Source organism: Colias eurytheme, chromosome 29 (assembly GCF_061535395.1).
Source record: "Colias eurytheme isolate Ceu_HAF_F1 chromosome 29, ilColEury1 Martin Lab GWU primary, whole genome shotgun sequence".
NCBI lineage: Eukaryota > Metazoa > Arthropoda > Insecta > Lepidoptera > Pieridae > Colias > Colias eurytheme.
Genome location: NC_143008.1, coordinates 3,462,404 through 3,480,129, shown reverse-complemented (window position 1 = coordinate 3,480,129; position 17,726 = coordinate 3,462,404). Strand labels below are relative to the sequence as shown.

The window sequence follows — 17,726 nt, the reverse complement described above, 5'->3', positions numbered from 1 at the left end:
ATTTTTCCAGATAAGTAGTATTTTTTATCAAATTTAATTTATGAACAAATGTGCCTATGATATCATGCCTATCAAAAAGTGGCTCAACGTTCTACCATACCTATCAAAAAGTGGCTTATCTTATAGTAATGGGTGAAGATCGATTTTTATTTACATCAGCAGAAGTAAGTAAGTTAGTCTGCAGAGTCAGACAAAAGAGCGTGAAAAAAAAATGTTTTTGGTGTCTATCCAATCCAAACTATTGAAATTTTATATTTCTTTATACTCTATCCAGATTTTTTACCTTCTTCATATAAATACTATAGACTATTGCAATAACCTCTACATCGTTTAACCCCAAGCTAATGGCGAAGTGAACAATTACCGTCACGTATGGCACAAACGATGACGTTGGTTTATGTAAATCAAAGGATTAATTGTCGACAACACCCGCGCGCTCTCACACGACTAGCGCGACTCGATGGTCTTGAGCGTTGCATTGATTTACTTCAGTAAACGCGTATGAAAATTTTTAAAGAAAGAAATTGTGTAAATTATATTTTGGTATTTTCAAGTGGATTTTGTTTTTATAGTAAAAACGCATGAAAAGTTAACAATTAACAACTATTCACAAATTATAATTTGATAAGAAGTTTTTTAAATCGTAATTTTATGGCATTTTGTCACTAACTTTTAAATTTCTCATACATAACTGAAATTTTAGCCTTGCTAATACCAATGTACCTATTCGAGATATAGGTAGAACCTAATGACACTTGACGCCTGTTCTTTTATAGTTGGATGATAAACAAGCGATTACCTATAGAACAAAATCAGAAATAGACTATGCGTGGGGTGAGGACACATAGTTCTGTGGGTGTAGATTTGTGCACCAGAAAGGTCAAAACTTTGTTTTCGGCTGGAAATGGACTTGCATATCCCGTCTACGCCCAGTCAAATAAATTTATTTGTCGCAATTGTCGGTTTAAATTTTAAACAGCAATATAGCTTATGCTAATTTACCAGTCGGTCGAGTAGTTTTGAAGTTAAAAATAATATAAAGGATTCGATTTGATTTTATTGTGTAGGTAATGAGTGCTTTTTTTTAATTTTTCTAACATCAAAACACGATGTCCGAGCTACAAAGCAAGTTCCACTGTCATTAAACAGCTATTTGGAATAGAAAGCTCTTTAAATGGAAAACTGTGGAGTGTCATTACTCTTAATTTTGTAAATTGTATTATCCGTTAAATTTATTTTATGTGTCTCTATCGTTCTATCTTCTATCGTTGAAACATTTACTAAACTTCCACAAATCTATACTAATATTATAAAGCTGAAGAGTTTGTTTGTTTGTTTGTTTGAACGCGCTAATCTCGGGAACTACTGGTCCGATTTGAAAAATTCTTTCGGTGTTAGATAGCTCATTTATCGAGGAGAGCTATAGGCTATATACCATCACGCTACGACCAACAGGAGAGTAGCCACGGGGGTGAAACCGCGCGGAGCGGCTAGTTTTATAATAAACTAAATCGGTCCAGTGAATCACGAGTTTTAGCAAGATAACTAAACAGCATTTAATTTTTCCATAGGTATACAGCTAATTAATAGGTTGAATTGAAGAATCCACTTTTTAAATTTGAGTAATCTCATAATTTCACCAAAGCCTTTTTAAAACCTAACCTTAATATAAAATCTTAGCCGTAACGACTAAAATATCGTTCGTCTGTTATATTATTCCGCCGTCTGTCTGTAGCCGAATGGCCCCTGCAATTTCTCGTTTTCGGGACCATCATTAAAGAACTGCAAGGAGGCAAAAGCATAAAGCATAAAGGAATTTTATCCACTTTTGCTCCTCTATGGGCATAAAAACTATGGTCTGTAGCGCCATTTTTGTAGCCATCCTCGATTTCGAGTTCCTGAGATGATCGTTCATTGAAAAGTGAAAACAAACAAGCGCTTTAGTGTTTTATTTTTATTTTTATACAAAAAATATCAGCGGCTCCACTGCACTCATGTTCCATGTTACTATGTCGCTCATAACTCGTTCCGTTCGTCACTGTAAGCACCAATTATAACGCTCCATAATATTAGCTATCTATACACATAGTTCTGTAATGCGACTTCGTCTATAAGTTGAGATTGTATGTATTGATTTCAGGATTGTTGATTTCATACAGAAATATAGGTAGGTACCTATCTGTATGTTATTTGTTAAACTTAATGTGTATCAATGTTCAATATATTTAGATAAATTATTATTATAAACTGTGTGAACATAATAATTATGTAGTTGTCATACCTATGTACAATAGTTAGGTATAGCTTTGCTTTCTTTGCTTTAAACTTTGTGAATCTAGGCATATTTTTTTCAATCAAAATAATTTCGTAGAGATGTCGTAGACCGTCGTAGCCTGTTTGTTATTTTCTTCTTGTGTTATGTACTTATGTGTGTGTGTGTTATTTATAAGATTATTGTGATATCAATAAGTACATTGTACATAATAAGTATATTGTATTTAATAGTTTTTAAATAAACTTTTGAGATTTACGGCATTTTTATTCATTAATTTGACAACCTTATCTTTCCCTTGTCTTTCCCTTTGCACCCACAACATAAGAGATTGTCTCTTTTTTATGAATAGGAATAAAACCATTAAAATGTAGGTATGTTTCATAGGTACATACATACTAACTTTCATGTGAACGAATTTTCAAAATCGATTTCATAGTTTTTGAATTTGTCTCTTACACATATAGTTACAACACATTTTTTTTATATTTATGGAGATGAAATCCATACTAATATTATAAATGCGAAAGTAACTCTGTCTGTCTGTCTGTTACTCAATCACGCCTGAACTACTGAACCAATTTGTGATACCCGAGAAAGGACATAGGATAGGTTTTATTCCGGAAATCCTACGGGAACGTGTTTTTCTCTGAAAACGCGGGCGAAGCCGCGGGCGGATGCTAGTTATTTATAATCAAGACGATACACCTGAAAATTATCTAACTACTTGAGTCTTCAATTTTACATAGAGCACGACATAAAAATGAGTAGGCAAATCTACCTTGGCATATTGTCAATATTCTGTGTCAATTGTGTTTGTTATTATTGTGGAGTCAAATAAATGATCTTTCTTTCTTTCTTTCTTCTTTCATATTCTGTGTACCCATTAAAAATTATCAGTTAAAAATAAAATTCATTTGTTTATAAAAAGTTTTGAAAGAATCGATTAAAGTTTGTTGTCTGTTAAAATCAAATTTATTTATTATTTAGGTACATTTATTAAAATTATAAAAAATAGCCACGAGCGGGTTTTTCTTTGAAAACGCGGGCGAAGCCGCGGGCGGAAAGCTAGTAGATTATATTTCTTAAAAAATACGTCTCATAGTAGTTATCAGATAGGGGTAGGTCGATCTCCCACGGTCTACACACCAACCATGATAAGAATTGTTCCTTTTTACTAAGTAGTAGTAATTTTAAGTAGGTATCTAATGTTTACCAAAAAATACATATATACGTTTATTATATACGGTTTTTACTAATGTTCTATGCACTATACTCTATACACACCTTGCTCATAACGATTAGAATTTCCATTACATATTTTTAAGTTCAACATTAATAAGTCTGTAAGTACCTAGTTACATTGACATCAAAAATTGACATACAAAAGTTTTGCTCCACAAAAATCTTCCTTTTTCTTCATAACAAATCCATACATCAGTTCAAATACAAACATAAACAACATATATATCTACAATTTAGTCGATAAACGATAATAACAGCCCGTTAATTATCCAAAACTCATTATTAATTCACATTGTTACCGCGCGTGTCATAAGGGCAAAGAAAATGGTAGGCGGGCGGAATGGACCAATCACAGCCCTCTAAATTACCTAACAATTACCAAACGACCAATCACAAGCCGTGAAAATTACATTAGTTTTCCAGCTAATGTAACTGCCAGTTAGTCATAAGTACGGCCCGCGGTGTTTTGAACGTGGAATCTTGTTCGCGGTTTTTTAACAGATAAAAAAAAACGAATATAACTTGCCATGTGTTAAAAGTGAATGTCTTTTAGTTATAAATTCATTAGTAAAATAGTATGCTAATTGTGAATAATTTTAAAAACTAGTATGCTTTTTTAAACATAGACCCCGTTTTATTTTGAATCACAGATAAAAAAATAATAATATGGCTAAATAAAAATGTTAGTATATTTATTGGGAACTAAATAAAATACCATTTTCTTTCATACGAAGTTTTTATTTAAACGAATAGTTACGAATTCTTTATAACTCATGGAATACACCAAAAATATCAAGAACTCTGACACTGTATATTTACTCGTTTCGAAAAAAATCCTCCTACTTCCTACTTTAGTACCTTGAAAGTATTCCTGTATATGTAACTATTGAATTAAAAAAAAAATAAAAAATTACTGACTACTTTTAAAAAAAATTATCCCGGCAAAGTCGTGGATTTAGTAGAATATTATGGTCACTTTATAAGTAATGATGATAATTATCTTTTCATGTTTCAGTAATTTTAAACAATAAAATAGCCCATTTCTTTTCCACTACATGTTCACAGGCTTGTCTTATGCGTTTTTGGTAATACATATAGTACACTAGCCAAGAGCGGGTTGCAGATGTCATTACTTGTTGGAGCAATTATTACAGAAAATATTATGTCCTAATGAATAACACTTTTCAATATTATTTACACTATAATGTAGAATACTTATAATTAAAATAAATTAAATGTAATTTAATTCATCATCATAATGCATCGTATCGTTGTCATTATAGCCTTCTTAAAGTTCTCCAAAAATAACACATTTTTTAATTCTGACCTGTAGTTCCTCAGATAAACGTGTAACAAAAAAAAAACATTAAATGTGACTAATAAATAAATAAAATAAAACAAAAAAGTGACAATGGACCAAACCCCCTACGATTTGGACCCGATGTGTAGCTCTCAACACAGTAGCGCTATCGCCGCGCTACGCCTGCTACGAAGCTACAACCATTTCGTAGTACCGCCTGGTAAGTTACTTTTGTATAGAGCATTTTTATAGTTAATCCTTATTATTTACGTTATTAGAATTATAAATGATTAATTTAGAAATAAAAAAACCACTAGAAAACACGCTTAAACTATTATTATTGTCACCGATCCTTGATAAGTGTAAAAAGCTTGAATTAAATCTAATCGTTTAAAGTTATCGTTCATTAGGAGAGGCATACGTCCAGCAGTGGACATGATGATGATGATGATGTTTAAAGTTGGTCAAAATCGCTTCTATAGAAGTTGATTACTTATCAACATACAGGGGAAGTTATAAAATGGTTAAAAATGTAAGAAACATGCTTTTATAAATGTTGATTGTTGGTAATGAAATTATTGTATTGTCACCGATCCTTGATAAGTGAATTATATCGACCGGCCCGCGAAGGCGCAAAAAAAACCGAAATTTACTTATTAATAATTTATTGTAAAAAAAATTACATGATAAATTATTCCTAACTTAAACTATGTCCCTCCCGTTCAATGTTGGAACAAAGAGTGCTCGTCGTTCACGGCGGAGCAACTACAGCGTCGCGGTGGCGATGATTGCCGCAACACTCTCAGGAATCGCAGGTGTGCGCGATGTCGCAATTGCTAACAGGTGCAAGTCCTTCTTGGGTGGCCCATGCATCCTCTAATGGTTAAGGCGTGTATATACAGTACATAACACCTCCCTCCTGAAGTTCAGCGATTATTGGCGGGCAAGGCTCGTTAATATCGCTGAAATTTCACACTCCGCCGATTGATGTTCTATTTCTTCTTTTTGATTACCATGAACACTCGTAGTTTTAGGTTTTGATGTACGCACTCTCCGTACGACGTACCATGTCACTAGGGCAACTGCACTCGTTATTAATATAACATATATCGGTATGATGGAAGGCTGCATATAGAGAATCTCGTATCCGTTGTTAGTACTGATAGGCATTTCCATTGATATAGCTCTGTTACTAGCGTGTAATTTATCCAAATTTATCGAATTCAACTTCAGAACTTCTTCATCTGTATTATATTGGCTGGAATCTGGCAGGTTTGCAATTTTCATTATCTGTCCTTTGATATGGTCTTCTCTATTGACTATCTTGAAAGCCTCCGTTTGAAGAATGCAGTTTTTGGGTATTGTGGCTAAGTAGCTTCCTTTAATGACGTCATATTGATCTTGCGAGCATGATAGGTGAATTTTTGATGGCTTGGGGAAACTGATGACGTAGCGGGCGTCGTCTAATTTTTCTAGTGCGGGTGCTCCGAGTTCCACAGGCGTGAAGAGACAAGATGCGACGACTCGTTGCGTGGTAATAAGGTGATACACGCAGTCATTTTTGGATCGATGATGGTTCAGCTTGTCCTCACATAGATACCCTAGGCCAGACTTCGGGCATTCTGCCTCCATGTACATAAAATCCTCGTCGTGAATTGCCACAAAAGGATAGGGTGGAATTAGGACTTTACTATCTTTATTAGGAACTATGGATAATTTAAATAATTCAAAGGTAGCAGGAAGGACAACCGGGAACATAAAACTATAACTATATTTCTATAATATATTCTCTATAATTAACTTGAAGGATTTGCTCTTTGCCATAAAATTTGTGTAATTTATTTAACATTACTATCAAATTCTGGCAAAAGTCTAAGTGCATTAAAAATTTTATCCAAATCTGACATTTTAAATATCTGTACTCCTTTTAGGAATATATTAAACTTAATTAAATTTAAGTATTAACTTCGTTAGATTAAAAAAAAATCTTTACTTAATATATTTAAATTTAAATTATAAAATGAATTAAATGGTAAAATTCGAAATTCAATTCATAATTAATTAATATTTGAACTTATTAATCTTTAATAAAATAATATAGATTTATATTTTAATTTTATAATTGATTTTATAAAATTCGAAAATTAATTCGTGATGAATTAATATTTAAACTTATTAATCTATATTTGAATTTTACAAATTGATTTTGTAAAATTCTAAAATTAATTCGCGATGAATTAATTTTTTAAACCTACACGCTACGGTTCCTCGGTTCCCGTGAATGGGTAATCTAGGAAAACTTACAAATCTAGGAATGGCAAGTCACTAAGAGAATTAGTGTACTTACAGGATTTAAATTTCGGCCTTTCTTGCAGTATCAATGTTTGGATACCCTTCGCGTTGCGGCGGCCAACGGTGTAGGTTCTGGATCCCCGTCGTCGTCCCTCCGATGGAATAGCGATACTCGATGCCTGTAGTTTCGCGTTCCGAGAGACGGCTCTCAAGGATTATCCTACCGACTGCGCCAATTATATCGACCGGCCCGCGAAGGCGCAAAAAAAACCGAAATTTACTTATTAATAATTTATTGTAAAAAAAATTACATGATAAATTATTCCTAACTTAAACTATGTCCCTCCCGTTCAATGTTGGAACAAAGAGTGCTCGTCGTTCACGGCGGAGCAACTACAGCGTCGCGGTGGCGATGATTGCCGCAACACTCTCAGGAATCGCAGGTGTGCGCGATGTCGCAATTGCTAACAGGTGCAAGTCCTTCTTGGGTGGCCCATGCATCCTCTAATGGTTAAGGCGTGTATATACAGTACATAACAAGTGTACAAAGTTTGAATTATTGAATATGTCCGTTTACAGCAGGACAAAATCGAGTCTGAAGGAGTCGTTTACATACACGTGTTACATACAAACATACAGGTGAAGTTAATAAAAAGTGTGTTAATAAAATAATGAAAAGTTTAAAAGATAATCCTTATTAGACTGCAGGCCCATGTTGAAAAATTTATGGGTCATTTGAACCACCAGGTAACCTATCTAGAACGATATAGGAGCATAAAATAATAAGATTCAGCACTATGCCGTCACTTGTAAGCTGTCCAACTGAGTGCAGATGAGAATTCGAAAGTACAGGTAGAGATTTTTTCCCCTTGTCTCCATGATTTTTGTACGGCGCGGCGTTGTGGAATAATGGATTCAAAGCAGTATAGAAATAGTATGACACAGATGCCGGAGTAAACAATAATCATATCATTAAATCGCTCGGTTGCGACGTGAAAGAAAAAAACATTGCTTTGTGCCCATACAAATGTTCGCCTTGAAATTCAAAATTGATCAAAAATACCTTTCTAGGTTGGAAATTGCATGTATTTTTATTCAAGCACAATAAGTACACTTATGAGAACTTTTTTAGTAGCAAATATCATAACATAATATGTAGAATTTTCGTATAGGTAGGCCGTGATTCAAGCCAAACAAATCGTATATGAGTAGTCGTGGTTTTACGTTGTTTCAGCCGAGTCCTCATATATAAATTATTTCCTCAAAAGTAATAAACGGTTAACGGAAACAGTTTTCACTGTCCGTTTTTTTTTTAACTTGAGGAAATCCTGCATACTGCTACTTCGAGGGCGTAATGCGGTTATGTCAGGCTTTTACTTTTCCAGCAAGTAAATAGAGGCGATCCCGGGATCTCCGGATAGTTCATTGAAATGTTACATTTTTTAGGCCTAACCTCGAGTTTTTTAGAGGACGCAATTTTGTTTTTTTGATATGTAGGGGGGGTCAGTATGAAGCTAAAACCAAGTTTGTGGGGTCGCCACCCTTGTCCCACGGCCGCCATCTTGAAAATAGCGGTTGGAATGGTTTTTACGATATATCTCTTAAACTACTTATTTGATAAAAAAATATCGTTAATATTATTTGTTGCAAATTAAATTTTCTACAACTTTGGTCCAGTAACTTTTTCTCGTAGAACTATAAATAAAAAAGTTATAAGCGAAAATGTTCAGAAATTAGAGATGTTTATATTTTTCAATAAAACTTTTTTTTTATAATTTTACGAAGAAATGATATCAGACCATTTTTGTAGATTGTTTTTCGAGGAACAACTTTTACCTACAACATTTTTTCATTACGTCAATAGCTAAGGTTTTACAGCGCTCAGAAGTGAGTACTATTTTTCAGTAGTAACTATACATAATATATTGGCTATTGGCTCTTTTCCCAGACTCCACAACAATGGAAGCACACTGCAGAACATTTCAGCCCTGCTTTTCGACGTAAAAAAAACACGCTTCCAGACTCTATCTCCTGGGTGGTGGGGAAAAGATTCAATAATTAATTATTAATGATATTGCAAAATTAATTATTAAAAATATTATAATAACAAAAAAAAAAAAAACAATTACTGATGACAAATTATTATTTACACACATAATATAAGTATACTATAGATCAGAGTACTGAAAATTAGTACTCACTTCGGAGCGCTGTAAAACCTTAGCTATTTACTTAATGACAAAATGTTGTAAGTAAAAGTTGTTCCTCGAAAAACAATCTACAAAAATGGTCTGATATCATTTCTTCGTAAAATTATAAAAAAAAGTTTTATTGAAAAATATAAATATCTCTAATTTCTGAACATTTTCGCTTATAACTTTTTTATTTATAGTTCTACGACAAAAAGTTACTGCAACAAAGTTGTAGAGAATTTAATTTGCAAGAAATAATGTAACTCAATGTTTTTCATCAAATAAATAGTTTAAGAGATATATCGTAAAAACCATATCAACATCATTTGAATGCCTTAAAACCAAAAATATTATTTCAACAACAAAGGTCGTGTTCCATAGTTACAATATTGTATTCACTGAAAAGTGCTTCATATTGGTTGAAATGGTTGTTATAGTAGGGGAGCCCAGGATGCTAAATGTGGATTTACTCGAGCGTCACGGGAACCTATTAGAATTGGTAGATTAGACCATAGCGAGAAAAAAAAGGTCCTATAATGTTTTCACTTTTAGCGGTGGGAAGGGTTTTTTGATTTTTTTTTAATTTAAAAAAGAAAAAAATTGGCTTGGAAATACTCAAGCGCGTTAGATATTGATATTTTGCGTGCTCCAGGACGTCACTGAAAAAAAGTATACGTTAATCTGACGATTTAAGTGGCGATTTAATCGCTATGAAGAAAGGGTAAAAAATTAAAGTAATATTATTCGAGCGCGTCAGATTAATATATGGGGGGGTTAATTACAATATAAGAAGTCCCCATTTCGCTAATCTGACGATTCGAGCTCAACCTTAGGGAATTATGGATTATTAAAATTTTCCAGCGGGGCCCCTGAGCGCACCCACCAACCATAACTGCTCATATTGACTAGAGGTACTAATGAATAGCTAAGGTACCGTCCCTTATAGTAATCTGACGCGCTCGAGTAAATCCCAAAATCCCCTCTTGGGCTCCCCTACTATTAATCATCTCAATAGATGGCGCGCGGTGTGTCCCTTGTCAACAGTAAGTAAATGTCAGTAAGTAAACATGTCAGTAAGTAAATTTATTGTTTTACTTGTCCATTACAGAAAGGTTTAAGTGTCAAATTCGACTCAGTAGGTTAGGTTAGGTTTGAACTGTGACCCCCGATGCACGAGCCGAGCGAGCGAAGCGAGCGTGCCGCGGCAGCGGCCGGCGAGTGCCAGAACCGACTCGCTATTGTTTTACTTGCCCATTACAGAAAGGTTTAAGTGTCAAATTCGACTCAGTAGGTTAGGTTAGGTTTGAACTGCGACCCCTCACGCACGAGCCGAGCGAGCGAAGCGAGCGTGCCGCGGCAGCGGCCGGCGAGTGCCAGAACCGACTCGCTATTGTTTTACTTTCCCATTACAGAAAGGTTAAAGTGTTAAAATCTATTCAGTAGGTTAGGTTAGGTTCGTGCTGCGACCCCCTGGGAGGATTTCGTTTCGCTGGATATCGTTTATTTGAATTTAAAAAATCTGGACATTGTTTATCTGGATATCAATCAACTGTATTTCAAAAATTTGTGTTTTAAAAATCTGGCTTTCGTGCATATGGATTACGGTCATCTGGATTTTGTGCATTTAGATTTCGTATGTCTGGAACTCATTCGTCTGGATTGTAAAACGTCGTACAAATAAAGAAATGGGCAAATGAAATTCGGAGTTGCGATTATATGGCAAACAAAACTTCGAAATTTTAAAATTCGGGGTTATGAAAAAATGTCCAAACGTTTTCTGGATTATGATATTCGGAATATTAAAATTCGAGATTAAGATAGGTAACCCAGACGGTAACCTATTAAAAACTCGAATTTCTATTACCCGAATATTAAAACCCCGAAAACGGTTGTTAGAACTTTTAAAAGACAGATGTAATGAATGACAAATTTTTAAAATTCCTTTTTTAATTTCCCAGATGAATCAATTTCCAGATGCACCAAAACCAGATTTTTAAAAAGTATTTTTTTGTTTCCCGTATTTTCATAATACAGATCTCATTATACCAGATTCTCAGAATACTTTTTTTTGTTTCCCATCGTACCATTTTCCAAATAAACTATTGTCAAATTTTCATAATCTTTTTATTTGGTTCCCATATAATCGTATAACAGATAAACTTTTGCCAGATTTTCATAATCTTTTTATTTGATTTCCATACAATCGTGATTATACCTTTACTATCGGAAAATAAACATGTCAGTAAGTAAATTTATTGTTTTACTTGTCCATTACAGAAAGGTTTAAGTGTCAAATTCGACTCAGTAGGTTAGGTTAGGTTTGAACTGTGACCCCCGATGCACGAGCCGAGCGAGCGAAGCGAGCGTGCCGCGGCAGCGGCCGGCGAGTGCCAGAACCGACTCGCTATTGTTTTACTTGCCCATTACAGAAAGGTTTAAGTGTCAAATTCGACTCAGTAGGTTAGGTTAGGTTTGAACTGCGACCCCTCACGCACGAGCCGAGCGAGCGAAGCGAGCGTGCCGCGGCAGCGGCCGGCGAGTGCCAGAACCGACTCGCTATTGTTTTACTTTCCCATTACAGAAAGGTTAAAGTGTTAAAATCTATTCAGTAGGTTAGGTTAGGTTCGTGCTGCGACCCCCTGGGAGGATTTCGTTTCGCTGGATATCGTTTATTTGAATTTAAAAAATCTGGACATTGTTTATCTGGATATCAATCAACTGTATTTCAAAAATTTGTGTTTTAAAAATCTGGCTTTCGTGCATATGGATTACGGTCATCTGGATTTTGTGCATTTAGATTTCGTATGTCTGGAACTCATTCGTCTGGATTGTAAAACGTCGTACAAATAAAGAAATGGGCAAATGAAATTCGGAGTTGCGATTATATGGCAAACAAAACTTCGAAATTTTAAAATTCGGGGTTATGAAAAAATGTCCAAACGTTTTCTGGATTATGATATTCGGAATATTAAAATTCGAGATTAAGATAGGTAACCCAGACGGTAACCTATTAAAAACTCGAATTTCTATTACCCGAATATTAAAACCCCGAAAACGGTTGTTAGAACTTTTAAAAGACAGATGTAATGAATGACAAATTTTTAAAATTCCTTTTTTAATTTCCCAGATGAATCAATTTCCAGATGCACCAAAACCAGATTTTTAAAAAGTATTTTTTTGTTTCCCGTATTTTCATAATACAGATCTCATTATACCAGATTCTCAGAATACTTTTTTTTGTTTCCCATCGTACCATTTTCCAAATAAACTATTGTCAAATTTTCATAATCTTTTTATTTGGTTCCCATATAATCGTATAACAGATAAACTTTTGCCAGATTTTCATAATCTTTTTATTTGATTTCCATACAATCGTGATTATACCTTTACTATCGGAAAATAAACATGTCAGTAAGTAAATTTATTGTTTTACTTGTCCATTACAGAAAGGTTTAAGTGTCAAATTCGACTCAGTAGGTTAGGTTAGGTTTGAACTGTGACCCCCGATGCACGAGCCGAGCGAGCGAAGCGAGCGTGCCGCGGCAGCGGCCGGCGAGTGCCAGAACCGACTCGCTATTGTTTTACTTGCCCATTACAGAAAGGTTTAAGTGTCAAATTCGACTCAGTAGGTTAGGTTAGGTTTGAACTGCGACCCCTCACGCACGAGCCGAGCGAGCGAAGCGAGCGTGCCGCGGCAGCGGCCGGCGAGTGCCAGAACCGACTCGCTATTGTTTTACTTTCCCATTACAGAAAGGTTAAAGTGTTAAAATCTATTCAGTAGGTTAGGTTAGGTTCGTGCTGCGACCCCCTGGGAGGATTTCGTTTCGCTGGATATCGTTTATTTGAATTTAAAAAATCTGGACATTGTTTATCTGGATATCAATCAACTGTATTTCAAAAATTTGTGTTTTAAAAATCTGGCTTTCGTGCATATGGATTACGGTCATCTGGATTTTGTGCATTTAGATTTCGTATGTCTGGAACTCATTCGTCTGGATTGTAAAACGTCGTACAAATAAAGAAATGGGCAAATGAAATTCGGAGTTGCGATTATATGGCAAACAAAACTTCGAAATTTTAAAATTCGGGGTTATGAAAAAATGTCCAAACGTTTTCTGGATTATGATATTCGGAATATTAAAATTCGAGATTAAGATAGGTAACCCAGACGGTAACCTATTAAAAACTCGAATTTCTATTACCCGAATATTAAAACCCCGAAAACGGTTGTTAGAACTTTTAAAAGACAGATGTAATGAATGACAAATTTTTAAAATTCCTTTTTTAATTTCCCAGATGAATCAATTTCCAGATGCACCAAAACCAGATTTTTAAAAAGTATTTTTTTGTTTCCCGTATTTTCATAATACAGATCTCATTATACCAGATTCTCAGAATACTTTTTTTTGTTTCCCATCGTACCATTTTCCAAATAAACTATTGTCAAATTTTCATAATCTTTTTATTTGGTTCCCATATAATCGTATAACAGATAAACTTTTGCCAGATTTTCATAATCTTTTTATTTGATTTCCATACAATCGTGATTATACCTTTACTATCGGAAAATAAACATGTCAGTAAGTAAATTTATTGTTTTACTTGTCCATTACAGAAAGGTTTAAGTGTCAAATTCGACTCAGTAGGTTAGGTTAGGTTTGAACTGTGACCCCCGATGCACGAGCCGAGCGAGCGAAGCGAGCGTGCCGCGGCAGCGGCCGGCGAGTGCCAGAACCGACTCGCTATTGTTTTACTTGCCCATTACAGAAAGGTTTAAGGTGATGAATTAATTTTTCTAACATTTACGGCTCTTTTCAAACCTTCGTAATTTTTATATTATTAAAGTTGTCGTGATGAAAATTCTTGACAAGAAAGTTCAATACTTACACAATACGTCTACCGTTTTAGAAACATGATTCCATGATATTTTCTCGATAGAAAAAAAATACAAAGTTCTCATTGTTATTTTTTTATAATCTGTGGCCTCTTCAAAATAACAAACGTAAAGTTACGACTTTTTGGATATTAACTATAAAATATACAACCTATACGTCTACCGATTTAGAATTTTGAAATATGCGATGGTTTTGAAATAAACAAGAAATACTTGAAATTAGCGCGCGACCAGCCAATATAGCGAGAGCCGCCCTGTACCTTCCTACCCCGATCGCTGCACGAGTCATTCCCGCAACGGCCGTCACACGGGGAACTTGTGTCGCTCGCGCAATCGTAAAAAAGGGTGACAACACGATAAGACAAAATGAGACAAATGGGGACAATAAAGAAAATAAGAAGAAGAAACATAAAGGTTGGAGAAAAAAGAATGCTTACAATTGAAACAAATTAATGAAGAAGTTGGTTTTATTTTAAATTTGATGATAATTGTATTATAGACGATGTTTGATATGTACCCCTGTTTTAAGTACATAACGAATGTGTAAGATTTTTTTCATTTATAGCATGGATAATCTTTTCAGAAATCCGGAATCCAGAAGGAAAATAAACCCACTGATTGTTCACAATGTGAACCCACTCCTTCGTAAGTACCTTTATTCAGTCAAAAATGTATGTTATCAACGTTCTACTGGTTTTATCGCATGATTCCATTTTTAGCAAAAAGCAACAAAGTGCAAAGAAATAAAAAATCATGGTGAACTTAGTGGAAGTATGGCGGACGTGATATGGAACAGGAGCTCATTGGAGTAGTATTATATTTAAAAAAAGTACGAAAAAATTTCAAGAATTACATTTCTTAGTAGGTGGTAGATAAGTATGTTGTATAAAGAATTTGATGTTGATATTTATTTCATTTATACTTACTACACCTGTGCGGGAAATTGCTTAGTACTAAAACAGGTTTATATTCATATTTACATAGTAATGTGAGTTTTAATTTCAAAAAATTTTGTGTAAGTATATTAAATTGAGTTCCTGGGTGATCTGGAAACACAATTGGGCCCGGAAGATGGCGCTGCAGTCACTCCTCCTAATCACATGAACCGATTTGGATGAATATTTGTGTGCACATTTCATTGTTGTGGGATGATTGGTTGATTCGTTTTCACATTAGCTAATATTATGTATTTTTGTTGTAAACTTAATTTAATGTTTATAATACATTATTATTGGTATAAATAAGCCAGTGTTCGTCTCACATTGCTGTACCTGCCTACCTACCCTACCAGGGCCTAACTTTGTTCTGGCTATTTTATTTTGGTTATTTGTAATGAATAATTACAATTATAATAGAGTGCAAAAAATAAATACATGCGTCAATATATTTTGTGTTTTTTTTTTTAACCAATTTTTCTATTTAAAAAAATATCATTTCGACCGCGGCTTTGCCCGCTTGGAATTAGGTTATATCGTGAATCCTGTTTTATCCCACAGAAGTGTTCAGTTCGGATAAAAAGTATCCTATGTGTAAATCCAGGCAATTAGCTATATTTTATCAAAATTGGTAATGTAGTCTTGACGTGATTAAGTAACAACTAACAAAAAAATATACAAATTAACATCCAAAGTTTCGCATCAGTTTTACTGTATTAGTGATATCTTCCAATCTTGACTTTGACTGAGAAGAATTAGGGTTTATAACTTCTTTCAGAAATAGTACCTTTCATTTCTGGGCATGATGTAATATCTACGTCAGCATCAAATTCTATCTAAATCAATTCAGTAGTCCGCGTTATTGATTACCATTTCATTTTTTCAGAGTAACAATATTTTTTGTTATTTTAAAGATTATTTATAACCTGTATTATTTTGTAATAAAGTAAACATTACGAAATAATAATAATTATTAATAATGTCTAAGTAGTTGTTGGAAAGAAGATTATTTGTTTATAAGCAAGAAAATAAAACCAATAAATCAACAATTGAAGAAATGTATAACAATATTATAACTGTATGACGACTCCATACATGTTTGTCCCGAGTCGGCCAGCGGCAGCGCGGCGAATTTGCAAGAATGACTTCGCGCACACCCGCGTTCGCGATAGCGAGCTATTAGACTCCGCCCGCCAAGCAGTGGATTTTTTTTTGTGTATCGTCTTAAGTGTCAAATTCGACTCAGTAGGTTAGGTTAGGTTTGAACTGCGACCCCTCACGCACGAGCCGAGCGAGCGAAGCGAGCGTGCCGCGGCAGCGGCCGGCGAGTGCCAGAACCGACTCGCTATTGTTTTACTTTCCCATTACAGAAAGGTTAAAGTGTTAAAATCTATTCAGTAGGTTAGGTTAGGTTCGTGCTGCGACCCCCTGGGAGGATTTCGTTTCGCTGGATATCGTTTATTTGAATTTAAAAAATCTGGACATTGTTTATCTGGATATCAATCAACTGTATTTCAAAAATTTGTGTTTTAAAAATCTGGCTTTCGTGCATATGGATTACGGTCATCTGGATTTTGTGCATTTAGATTTCGTATGTCTGGAACTCATTCGTCTGGATTGTAAAACGTCGTACAAATAAAGAAATGGGCAAATGAAATTCGGAGTTGCGATTATATGGCAAACAAAACTTCGAAATTTTAAAATTCGGGGTTATGAAAAAATGTCCAAACGTTTTCTGGATTATGATATTCGGAATATTAAAATTCGAGATTAAGATAGGTAACCCCTTCAGACACATAAAACTGAAAGAATAGAATAAATTCGATTGCTCTGGCGGGTCACGAGTGGCTGAGTTGGTTAGGCATCCGCCCCGGAATGGCGCGAAGGATGCGGGTTCGAGTCCCGCCTCGTGATCGAATTTTTTCTATTCTTTATAAAATTTATATTTATAAAGCATTTGAATGCCTTAAAACCAAAAATATAATTTCAACCCATATTTTGTCAACTTGACTTGCCTTATGCTTCTGTAGTATTTAACATTAATAAGCTTATTAGTGCATAACAGCATGTAATCTATATATTTAAAACTCAAAAGTGACTGATATAGTGATCTATCAACGCACAGCCCAAACCACTGGACATATCGGGCTGAAATTTGGCATGCAGGTAGATGTCATAACGTAATCGAGGCGATTTTAGAAAATTCATCCCCCAAGGGGATCAAATAGGGGATGAAAGTTTGTACCATGAAAATTTACTATTAAAATTTAATGAAAATATAATACTGCATATCCTAAACAGCTAGTTTAGGATATGCAGTATTAAATCATCCTACATAGTATAAAACAAAGTCGCTTTCTCTGTCCCTATGTTATGCTTAAATATTTAAAACTACGCAACGGATGTTGATGGGTTTTTTTATAGATAGAGTGATTCAAGAGGAAGGATTAATTATATAATTTACTATATTTCCGCCCGCGGCTTCGCCCGCTATTTCAATGAAAAACCCGCATAGTTCCTGTAGGATTTCCGGGATAAAAAGTAGTGTCTAATATGTCTTATTCTGGGTCTTCAGCTACCTACATACCTAATTTTA

General features: G+C 34.6%; 1 long non-coding RNA gene across 1 annotated transcript; it reads left to right on the top strand.

Annotated features, from left to right (window-relative positions):
- Positions 1-14,312: 14,312 nt before the first annotated feature.
- Positions 14,313-16,174, top strand: LOC149896154 (uncharacterized). Its single transcript, XR_016458402.1, has 3 exons — positions 14,313-14,655; positions 14,779-14,840; positions 14,915-16,174. It is a non-coding gene; the product is annotated as an uncharacterized LOC149896154 (long non-coding RNA).
- Positions 16,175-17,726: the final 1,552 nt, after the last annotated feature.